Source organism: Triticum urartu, chromosome 4 (genome assembly GCF_003073215.2).
Source record: "Triticum urartu cultivar G1812 chromosome 4, Tu2.1, whole genome shotgun sequence".
Lineage (NCBI taxonomy): Eukaryota > Viridiplantae > Streptophyta > Magnoliopsida > Poales > Poaceae > Triticum > Triticum urartu.
This window is the reverse complement of record NC_053025.1, coordinates 411,848,727-411,859,022: the sequence shown is the minus strand read 5'-3', so window position 1 is coordinate 411,859,022 and position 10,296 is coordinate 411,848,727. Positions and strand designations below refer to the sequence as shown.

Below are 10,296 nucleotides of genomic sequence, written 5' to 3'. Positions count from 1 at the left end.
AAGGTTTAAGCTTGGGGGAGTTGATACGTCTCCGTCGTATCTACTTTTCGAAACACTTTTGCCCTTGTTTTGGACTCTAACTTGCATGATTTGAATGGAACTAACCCGGACTGACGCTGTTTTCAGCAGAATTGCTATGGTGTTATTTATGTGCAGAAACAAAAGTTCTCGGAATGACCTGAAACTCCACGGAACTTATTTTTGGAAATAATAAAAAATACTGGTGAAAGAATCAAAGCCAGGGGCCCACACCCTAGCCACAACGATGGGGGGCGCGCCCCCTGCCTCGTGGGCCCCCTGGTGCTCCACCGACCTGAACTCCAACTCCATATATTCGTGTTCGGGAGAAAAAAATCAAGGAGAAGGATTCATCGCGTTTTACGATATGAAGCCGTCGCCAAGCCCTAAACTCTCTCAGGAGGGCTGATCTGGAGTCCGTTCGGGGCTCCGGAGAGAGGAATCCGTCGCTGTCGTCATCATCAACCATCCTCCATCACCAATTTCATGATGCTCACCGCCGTGCGTGAGTAATTCCATCATAGGCTTGCTGGACGGTGATGGGTTGGATGAGATTTATCATGTAATCGAGTTAGTTTTGTTAGGGTTTGATCGCTAGTATCCCCTATGTTCTGAGATTGATGTTCTATGACTTTAATATGCTTAATGCTTGTCACTAGGGCCCGAGTGCCATGATTTCAGATCTGAACCTATTATGTTTTCATGAATATATGTGAGTTCTTGATCCTATCTTGCAAGTCTATAGTCACCTACTATGTGTTATGATCCAGCAACCCCAAAGTGACAATAATCGGGACCACTCCCGGTGATGACCATAGTTTGAGGAGTTCATGTATTCACCATGTGTTAAGGCTTTGGTCTGGTACTCTATTAAAAGGAGGCCTTAATATTCCTTAGTTTCCGCTAGGATCCCGCTGCCACGGGAGGGTAGGACAAAAGATGTCATGCAAGTTCTTTTCCATAAGCATGTATGACTATATTCAGAATACATGCCTACATTACATTGATGAATTGGAGCTAGTTCTGTGTCACCTTATGTTATGACTGTTACATGATGAACCACATCCGGCATAATTCTCCATCACCGATCCAATGCCTACGAGCTTTCCATATATTGTTCTTCGCTTATTATCTTTTCGGTTGCTATTGTTATCATCACTATAAAACACCAAAATTATTACTTTTGCTACCGTTACCTTTTGCCACTGTTACCACTACTATCATATTTCTTTGCTACTAAATACCTTGTTGTAGATATTAAGTTATCTAGGTGTGGTTGAATTGACAACTCAGCTGCTAATACTTGAGAATATTTTTTGGCTCCCCTTGTGTCGAATCAATAAATTAGGGTTGAATACTCTACCCTCGAAAACTGTTGCGATCCCCTATACTTGTGGATCATCAGACGGATCTCCCTTCCCCTGTGTCTAATGGATCCTTCGGCAGGTAATTTTTCCGCCTGCGCCCGTGCTTTTCTCCCTGCATCTGTCCTTGCTCCACCCCTTAGCGATCTGGTGATGTGGTGCGTGGTCGTGGTTTCCTACCGGCTGTCTCAGCAGGGGGGTAGATGATGCGGCATGCATTTTGTCAGGTTGTGGTCATGGGTTGAATAAGAGGATTTAGGGCCTATGGTTTGTGAGGGATCTGTTCTTCCACGACTTTGTCAGGTTGAAGCAGAGGATCTAGGACCTAGGGTTTGTGAGGGATCTGTTCTTCCACGATTTTAGGGTTTGTGATGCCAAAGCATTTGGCAACTACTTTTTGTCGCCCTATAGTATTTCAAACGATCTATTTCTAGTACCAGATTATTAATTCCCTGTTCGTCAAGCGGTGGAAGCTAATTGTCCGATTTTGGGGCCAACTGTGTATGCGACGGATAAATCTTGAGAACTCATTCACAAATTCTTAGTAGTTTTTTAATATAGTAGCTAATTGCCTGATCTGGTTGGTGCCAAGATCAAGTGGTGACCTGACCTCTTGCCTGGAAGTTTGTATTCCTTGCAATCTACTGAATTTCTAGTACCTTGTTTTTTAAACTGCTAAGCTATTTTGAGCTTGAGCATGGGTCAATTCAGTGCCCTACAAGATGACTATCTTCTCAACTAGGAGAATTTCATTGCCTATTTCTTTAAATTCCAGAATTTAAATAAGGTTATCATTTAATTTGTTCAAAAATTACAATTTAGTAATGCTAAAGGTTCTGTTTCCCTTCTTCCAATGGGCTATGTTGATGTATGTGCTGAATATAGATATATACAGTCTAGTTGGTACATCTATACATCTGATAACTGAGCACCATCGGCATCAACGCGCTACTATTGATGTTATTAATATCAAATAGCCCTGCATACCTAGCCTTATGCAGTATTTTAGTTAATAAACCTACAAGTCAATCACTTCTTACTGATGATTGGTCTGTTGGTGTTTGCTTGCATCTATTGAACACAACAGGGTTCCTTCCCTAAATAACTGGAACACAACAGGTGTTGTGCCTGGTGATGCTAATTGGCTGTCGGTCACCTAAACGTACTGTTTAATCCCTATGTGTTGCATACAAATATGTACATTCATGACCCCTTAGCAAGTTTATGTATGTTTAACTAAAAATCCGATTTTTTTTGTAGGTGTTGCATACAGATTTTTTTAGGTGTTCATGTATGTTTTTTTGCTAGCTACTGATGATGCAGTTTTAGGGTTTTATTGACTTGTTTTTTTCCTTTTCGCATATGTTGCAGGCACCTCTGGTGAGAATGAGGGGAGTAAGAAGGTTAAGGAGAAGATCAAGAAGAAAGGCAATATATGTGTCTTTAAGTCAAGGTTTAACTCAAAAAGGCTGGCTGAGATTGGGAAGCAAGTATCACCGGAAAAATGGAGAATCATAAGGCAGGGACCGTTTGGAGACTTGTTGGACATCCGGTCTTTCAAGGTGCCCGATGAGCTCATTGAGTTTGTTGTGATGAACACGAATCACATACTCTCTAAGTTCAAACACAAGAACAAGTCCATCACCTTCAACAAGCTCATGGTGAAAAGGATTTTCAATGTGCCATCTGGTGATAGACCTGTGAAGCTTCTTAAGAAGAGTGATGAACATGATCTTCGCAGCATCTACAAGGAGGGGAACAGGGCTCCAATCGCCCATGTTGTCAAGTTGCTCACTAGTTGCAACGATGAGGAGGTGGTTATGATAAATAGGACTTGGAAACTCCTTGCGTTGGCAATAGTTTTGTGCCCAGGCACTGGCAATATGGTGAATCTCGAGTATCTAGCTTCCTTGGAAGATATGTCTTTGGTGCATGAATTCTCTTGGGATGAGCACTTGTTGGCACGAGTGATGGAGGAGGTTGGAGTCTTTCAAGAGAAGAAGAGGATGCAAGCAAATACATAAAAAGCAGCAGAGTTTCAGATCGCTTCATGCCTTCCCATGTTAGCGGTATGCAACACAACATTATGAAATACATCGATCTTTTTCTTTGCTGCATGAAACCTTTTGTACATTTCTGTAGCTCACATTTATGTTTTTTTGGCTAATGTCATTTTTCCCTTCTATGCAGATCATATACATGGATCATATTGATATCCCGGCCGGCCTCCCAAATAAGCATGCCATTGATTATTCCGTGCCGAGGATACGCTTTGTTTGCCAAAAGGATTTTGATTAGTTGGATAAAGTTGACAAGAACAAGCTCACTCTTGTCCAACCTTTCTACGGGAAACACACCCAAGTAATTTTGCTACATCCCGCCTATGTATTTTCCTTTGCCAATGGAGTATTAACACCCCCCTTGTTTTTTGCTCACTGAATTTGCATGTAGCAATCTTTGCTTTTCCATTTAGGTTATGGCAGCCTTCTTATTTGTTTCCCCTCATGTTTTGTTTTCCTAGATCCGGAGTTTGTGCAACACCCCCTATGCAGCACAACTCATGGGACAGGAAGTTGGTGCTGAAGCAGCCAGTGGGTAGGGAGTTGGTGCTGAAGCACCTAGTGGCCAAGGAACTAGTGGCCAAGGAAGCCAAATTCAAGGCGATGACATTCAAGCAAAGGACTCTCAATCAAACAAGGCTCAACAAAATGTTGATGCTAAACCACACCTATCATCATCGCTCAACGATTGGCTGCAGCAATCATTCCCTAGCATGCAAGATCTAAAGGTACTGTTTCCCTATCTACACTATCTTTTTCTTTTGTATTCATTTCCTGTTTACCTTTGCTTTGCATTATTTACTATACCCAGTTGCAAGTGTATATTTTTTTGATGCATCCCTCATTCTGATGTGCTACAACCATGTTCTGTTTTTGCTTCATATGTGGTTTAAGTTCATACCTACTAGGCTTTTTTGCTGCATCCATATGTCTAGTATGCTACAACTACATTCTGTTTTTGCTTCAAACATATCATAATTTTGCTACATCCATATCAATAATTTGCTACCTAGAGGTATAGATCATTTGTTTTTTATGCTTCATCCATGACAGTAAATTGCTACAATCACACTGTTTATTTGATACATAGTGACACAGCAGCACACCTACTTGTTTCTCGCTTCATCCATACCTCTAATGTGCTACACCCACATTTGTGTTTTTTTACATCCATACTTCTCAAAATCTGGATATACTTGTCACTAAAATGTTGGACACTTGCCTTCTTGTAGGTACCAACTCAGTTTCAAATGCTCTACGACAAGCACAAGGGTATTTTTGCAACAGAGGTGGATGGTGTAGTAGGAAAGTTTGGACAATGTTTAAAGGGATTGCAGTGCAACCGGATGGCCGCTCTCCTTCGTGATGTTGGAGATGCCATCACAGCTACCAATGAGCCCAACTTTTCCTTTGAAGCACCTATCATGGACGAATGTCGCGGAAAAGAGAATGATGCTAAAGCTGCAAATGCCAACATTGGTGCTCAAGCTCAAGCTCAAGGTACAACACCTAGCATCAACAAGGATGAAGTCACTGGATTGAACCTACAAGTTGCAACAGAGGCTGCGTAAACTCGTGAGCAACAAGGAGTGAGTTTCGAGATGAAAGGCAATGCCTCACCTCACAGCCCCCCACTCTTCTATGATGCACCCAGGAGTGCGACAGCCGGCATTTGGGACGACGAGCCATCCTGTGAGTTGTTCCCAAAGGGCTCCGAAGACTATGAGATGATGCATTCCACGGATGAGCCTACAATCAAGAAGAGCACAGTCAGCCCCATCTATGCAAACATCCCCGTGTTTCCTGTTTCAGACGATGATGACAGCCCAAGTATGCTTCCTTCCTCTTGAATCATTTCTTTTTGTTTTTATCCATATCATTTTTTCACATTTGTGTGGTTCCAGCAAATTACTTTTGTACAATCTCTTGCAAAATCATTCATTTTTGTTTTTTTGCTACAGCTCCTAAGATGGTCGCTACAGAAGACCAATTTGTTGATGCAAGTTGTGGCCCTAGCACACATGATAAGAACACTAGGAAGAAGAGGATGGCCAAAGTTCCACCATAAAAAATACCAAGGCAAAGAAGCAAAAGGTCGATAAGGCTGCAGAAATGTATGAGAATTTTGTAAAGCATAGGAAACCATTGAGGAAATCACAACCCAATGAACAAGTGTGAGCTACCTAAGCCCTATCTGTTTTTGCTTTCTATTTTTTATTTTTTTCTGCTCGAAACAAATGATTCATTCAGTTGCATCTATGGTGACAGGACACCTTTCACCAAGCTAGGTGGATTTTTCATTGGATACGAGAAATTCCTTGTATGCTTTAAGCCTCGCGGGGATATGAATGATGAGGTTATGTCACTATGTATCGAGATGAACAACCTCGCATCCCATGCAGCAAAAGAAAGGGATTTGAAGAAATACATTTTCTCAGTCCACCCGGGGGTAAGTTTTTGTAAAAACAAGCAATGCTTCATTCCTTTCTTTCTTTCACATTTTCGTTGCAACACACACTAATCATTTTATTGTATGTAGATCCTACTAAAACAAGACCCATCAACCTTCCAACCAGCAAAACTCATGCCTGAGTTTGAAAGGGCTATGACAAAGTTCAAGGTTCAAAAGTTTGACCTCGTAAGTTTCACGAGAGCTTTCTTTTGTTTCACACCACAAAATACTTTCAAATATGAACCAATGATGTGACGCGGCTGTAACATTTTTTACATGTTCTGAGTACCTTTTTGCCTTTTATTTTATTTTTTTCTGGCTCTTTTTCACAATTTTTCATGATTGCCATTGGATAGTTGTTTGCGCAAACTTGCTTCACAAGTAGTGGAATGTATTTGACTCGATCCATTCAAAAGGAAAACAATCTCCTTTGAAGAAGCAAGCCAATAACCTGGTAGGCTCATGCTCTCTATTTTTTCTGTTTACCCTTCTGATTCATCTACATAAATGCCATATTGTCATCTTTACACACCTCATTTTATTTTTTAAACTTTTGTGTGTGTTTTCGATGCTAGATCACAAACTTTGCACCCCTCGCACAAGAGTGCAGCGAATTCAATGTCAATGTTGGATCCTTTGCCCGTGTTAACCTAGAGGATTACCCAAAGCAAGATACCCTGTGAGTTTTCTTTTTGAACTTTGCTTCAATCATGTGTTCCATTTCAACATTTTGTTTTTTCAACTACGCATGGGAAGTATGATGGAGAACTTTTTTTATCTCACAGATGTGATTGTGGCTTTTTTGGGCTCAAATATGTGGAGAACTATGATGGGAAGTCAATGAGAGAGTTCAAGCAGGTACACATTTTTAATTTTTTTGTCTTCTCATTTTGTTACAATCTACTTTCTTTGTTTTCAATACTCATGCAACAGAAGAATACCATGTTTTGTTTTTGCTTCATATGTGGTTTAAGTTCGTACCTACTAGGCTTTTTTGCTACATCCATATGTCTAGTGTGCTACAACTACATTCTACTTTTGCTTCATCCATATCATAATTTTGCTACATCCATATCAATTTTTTACAGTGGATGGATGTGAAATTTTTGCATTCATCACTCATGCAACACAAGAATAACTAGTATCATACTTGTTTACTTTTTGTTTTCAATACTCATGCAACACAAGAATAACTAGTATCATACTTGCTTACTTTTTGTATTCATTTTTTAAGGAAGACATGGCGCGATACCGCATGGATGTGGCATACAACCTTTTCAGTCACCCAATGAACAATGCCCCAAAGGAGCGGGCGTTCAAGGATGAGTTGGCGGCTTGATTTTCTGGAAGGTTCAAGATGAACAAGCTTGTTTCTTCGTTAGGTCTAGATCATGTCCAAGGTGGTAGCGTTCTGATAGGATTAGAGTAGTGCGCGTTCGTATGTAAACTGCTGGTACCTCCAGTAAACATATGTGTCCTTTTGGTATGTAAACCGATGATAACTTGATATTTGGATGATGCACTTATGTTTTTAATGGATGCGTTCTTCTGTTTGCCAACATGATCATGCATTGACAATTGTTTTTTGTTTCGTTGGTTCTGAAATATGAAAATATTTCAAACTTCATCCATCGAAGTTTCAAGGGAATCTTTGTGCATTTTTCCCCTCAAAACATATTTTCTTAAAAATAATATGTGAATGATACTCTTGTCACACACTTAAATTGCTGGAAGCTCACATGAAATAGCTACAACCTAGATTTGTTGCAGAGCCAAAATATACATTTTACCTGCAAATTAGCTACATCCCTACAATATTTTTGCTGGAAGCATAATATAAATAAGCTTCCTTTCCCAACTTTTGTTGTACAGCTAAATCAACACTTTAAATCATTCAAGGCTTTTTCCTTTTCAAACTTGTTATTTTGCTTCAACCATTTTTTAAAAAGCTTCAACCATGTTTGCAAAAAGCTTCAACCATGTTTCCTGAAATCTGCAACCATATTTTGAAAAAGTTTCTTCCATATTTTGAAAAAGTTTCAACCATGTTTTAAAAAGCTTCAACCATGTTTTTCAAAAGCTTCAACCATGTTTCCTAAAAGTTTCAACCATATTTTGAAAAAGTTTCAACCATGCTTTTCAAAAGCTTCAGCCATGTTTCCTAAAAGTTGCAACCATATTTTGAAAAAGTATCAACCATATTTTGAAAAAGTTACAACCATGTTTTTCAAAAGCTTCAACCATGTTTTTCAAAAGCTTCAACCATGTTTCCTAAAAGCTGCAACCTTGTTTACAAAATCTTCAACCATGTTTTCAAAAAGCTGCAACCATGCTTTTCAGAAATCTTATAAACATGTTTTCTTAAAGCTTCAAACATGTTTCCTAAAAGCTTCAACCATATTTCCAAAAAGATTCAACCATGTTTTTCAAAAGCTTCAACCATGCTTTTCAAAAGCTTAAAACATGTTCTTTTTAAACATGGATCAAGTTGTGGTTACAACAACCATTGAGTACTATTTTTTAAAAATAAATAAGGAAAAACCCACATTCTGCTTTTTTAAAAAAATTCTACAAATTTTGGCACCATCATACTACAAAAAGTAAGCTCTCACAAACATATAACAATAAGAATTTTTTTAAATCAACTCTTGTAAAAAGGAACATTCTACTTTTTTTTCAAACCACGCATGTAGTAATATGTTGCAATCCCACAAAACAAACATTCACAGCTAGTCAACACAACTTTTTATCATAAGCCATGGGGTGTTACAAGGCAGTTCATCATTTTTTCCCTCACAAAAATATCCTAAAGTGTAAGGATTGTTTCGACACACAAAGCTTTCGCTCTCGCACTCACAGCAAGAAAAACTGCAAGGAGTTGGCAATCCTTCACGTTGTGATCTTCATCTTCACAATATTTTCATGGAGTCTTCTTTTCCCTTGGCTTTGAAGCTTTCTTCGTTTTCGTCGCGTCCTTCTTTGCTTTCTTCTTCATTTCATCTTCTGAATCTCAATTAGTGGCTTCCTGTGCTTCTCTTTCTCCTTTGCCCCCCCTTCTTTGCTGACTTTGGTGGGTTCCGCAGTCCTACGGGGGGTGGATCCCGCTGACATGTACTTAGACCACCTGAGACTTGTTCATTTGCTGCATGACCTTGGGCTTCTTTGTCTCCTGCAACCCCATCAGTTGCTCTAGCTTTTATTGTAGCAACCCCAACACTTCCCTGATCAATTAGCCCAGAGACAAAACTATAAGCTTCATCATTGAAGCATGCATCAGAAGCGAGTTTCCCAAACTTCCGACATAGAGAGTTAAACTTTAGGGTGTTTGTCGTGGGGACGCTGAAATGCATAGCTCTATGCCCACCGCACTGTTCAGGCGCAAGGTTGGTTGCTCTCTAAGACCACCTTGGAAGCATGTAAGTCGCAGGTATCGTTTGCACGTTCAGGTGCACCATGACACAGATGATATGTGGGTAGATCAGCCCACACATCTCAAACATGTTGCAGGTGCACATGTATGTCTGATCTTTAGGAGCAACACGCACCGTCTACACTTTTGGGTTGACGCAATAATTTGCAACAAGGCGAAACCAGATGACATCCCCTTGCAGCTGATATTGCAGACCATAGCCTGTTGATTTAGCCAATAGTTTTTGAAACTTGGAAAATACCTCTCTAGTATAGATATCTGCAGCTTTCTTTTCAATGTTGTAACTGCAAACAAAAAAGCTTCCAACATCAATAAGAATTGCTACATATGTTTCAAAGAAATGCTGCAACCACACTGTACTGGAAAACTAAAAAAATGCTACATGACTTTGGACTTACTTGTCCCAGAGTGGCGGTCTCGTCACTTCATTGATGAAGCCATCATTGTCTTCACGATCAAGCATTAGCTCTTGGCAAAGCTCAAACTGCTGGACAAATGTCCAAACCGAGTCTACATGATGATTTAAAGTCTTAAAGTAGGAATTCAGGCCCTCAGACCGCCCGGTTGTTCCTGTGAATGGGAAGAACTTATTCCTAAAGTACACAGGAGCTCACATCTCCCTGCTGTTCCACATGTTCTTGAGGTGTTTCTTATCAGCCACACCAAATAACTCGGCCATCTGCTTCCACCATTCTTCAAACTCCTCAACGGTATCTGAATCATTGATGCAACCATAGAATGCTTCAGCAAAAGGCTCATCCTTTCCCAGCATCTTTCCTAGTTTTGTCCCTGCAACCCGGAAGACGTGCCACTTGCAACATCTGTGTGTTGAATCTGGAAATACCATTGAGATGGCTGTAGCCATTGCCTGGTCTTGATCAGTCATAATGTTCAACGGATGCTCGTTATTCATTGCAAACATCCATTGCTGGAAGACCCACTTGAAAGTTTCGATGGTCTCATCAGGCAACA

General features: G+C 40.1%; 1 pseudogene; it reads left to right on the top strand.

Annotated features, from left to right (window-relative positions):
- The first annotated feature begins 2,743 nt into the window (after positions 1-2,743).
- On the top strand, positions 2,744-7,397 carry LOC125553882 (annotated as a pseudogene).
- Positions 7,398-10,296: the final 2,899 nt, after the last annotated feature.